Below are 2,333 nucleotides of genomic sequence, written 5' to 3' on the forward strand. Positions count from 1 at the left end.
TTTCATATTTACCCAATGCCAATTGATTCTTTTCCAGCATGAGTAATTTCAAACTAGCTTGAGAGAAATCATGAGTCGTGTTTGTCATCACCAGTATATATTATATTTCTTTCTTCTTATAACTTTTAAGCTTCGTTCGTATCTTTCGATGTTAAAAAAAAAAAAAAAAAAAAAAGAAAAAGAAAAGAACGAAATAAAATATTTTCTCTTTCCCTTTGTGTTGAAATATTTATATTATACTAAAAAAAGAAAAAAAAAACCCTCTTACCTCGGATACAAGCCTGAAAAATCTCTGACAAGTAATTAAAACGTTTCTACGTCTTTCCAATCTAGATGCAAAACTTCGACAAACGAAATCCATGAAATCCTTTTGAGATTTCAAATCTTCCGGTAAATGACCTGTCGGTAAACGATCAATTTTATGAAGCAACTCGGCGTAACGACCATAAGTTTCCTATAAGAAAGAAAAAAAAAAAAAAAAAAACAAGAACAAGTATCGAATTAAAATAATTATTCGAAATATTTCTATTCGCAAATAAAAAGAGATGATTTTTTATTTTCTTTTCTCTCTCTCTCTCTCTCTCTCTAAATTGTATCTTTTACCCTGCATTTTAATTCCAATTGTTCGTGTTGTCTTCTAAGATCATCCGAAGATACAACATCAAAACCAACTTGATAAGAAGAATTCAACATGGCGTCGGCTGGTCCCAAAATCCATTCCGTTACTTGTGAAACACCTTTTTCAAGGTCGTCTATTACTTTCACAGTATCCAAACTTCTTTCCATTTGAGTCCAACAATTTTCAATGTCCACCTTATTACACACAACACACACACAAACAACGAATATAATAATTTAATTGTGTGTATTAATGTCTACGCATAATACAAACTTATACGATAGATTATATAGTTACCTGTTTTAATTCAATAGAATCGAGAAGTCCATGTATTCGTTTAACAGTGTCCAAAGAATCTCTAGATGAATCCCTGCTCATGGTGTTCACCAAACTCCTACCTGTGTATAATCATTTTTTCTCACATTTTGTTTGTTTTTTTTCTTTTCTTTTTGTATAATTTGTGTAAACATACGTTTTATTAAAAAAAAAAAAAAAGAAATATATAGAAATTAACCTGAATTAAGAATACAAGAAGCAACAGACGTAAGTTCCATTCCTATTTCCCAATAAGATTCTAAATCATCGTCCGATTGCCTCATGCGAATCCCATCAAGGTTACTCAATCGTTCATGTAAATTCGACATTTTTGATAATAACTCTAAACCATCTTTCATGCATTCTTCAACTTTCTATAAAGTAATCGATAAATGAATGAAGTAATCCATTTTTTTTTAAAAAAAAGGAAGTATAATTATAGTTGATCATCGTACCAAACGTTTTTGAATCCATTCCGTGTGATCGTAAAATTTATTACCGCACAAGTCATACGGTAATTGTGAAAATTCAATAAACGCGTGAAGTCTCTCAACGGTTACATACATCGGCTAAAATAAAAGTAATTTACAAAATAAAATTAATCTCGAAACAACCCTTTTGAAAACGAACGTGAAACATCAGTGTAACCGATTACGTTCGATCTATGAATTTATTTAAAAGTTGAATCAATGATTGATAAATAATAATAATAATAATAATTAATAAATAATTATTCTATTATAAATAAATATCAATTGAATTATTAATTAATATAAAATATCCTATTATTATTTATTATTATTATTACTGTTTAAAAATCACGTACCACCTAATACCTTTTTTTTGTTTGAAATTCAATTCATATTATAAATCATTGATGATCCAACGTTCTAATTAAAATAAACTATCGCGAAACAAGGAAATAAATACTTGTATAAATTTATAGGGATTCAACTTTTTTCTAGTAAGAGTTGATTAAAGAAAAAGTTCTTGTTCATTCATAGAAAATACTAACCTCGCTGTCCTTATAAGACTTAGTACAACTATCAACACGCTTGTCCCAGAAGCCATCTGGACGTATAACGAACACGGAAGTTGCACGACTTCCTAGAAGCATCACCGATAACCTGATACAAGATCTTGCAACTCGCCATGCTCGATAACGTGCATCTATGATCAATACTAGACCACCTTTCTTTGTCCCTTCGCTATAAATGATTTCAAAAAAATAAAGTATTTTATTTATTAAATGTGTGTACTAAAAGATATAATCAAATTCATTCCTCTTGCAAAAGTTTCTGATCGTAAATATAAAATAACAATTTTCCAATACAAAATTCTCTAATTCAAATTTGCACCAAATCAAGAAAACTGAATAATTTTTCGACGGATCATTAAA

Source organism: Polistes canadensis, unplaced genomic scaffold (genome assembly GCF_001313835.1).
Source record: "Polistes canadensis isolate GaletaPanama2010 unplaced genomic scaffold, ASM131383v1 scaffold_57, whole genome shotgun sequence".
Classification (NCBI taxonomy): Eukaryota; Metazoa; Arthropoda; class Insecta; order Hymenoptera; family Vespidae; genus Polistes; species Polistes canadensis.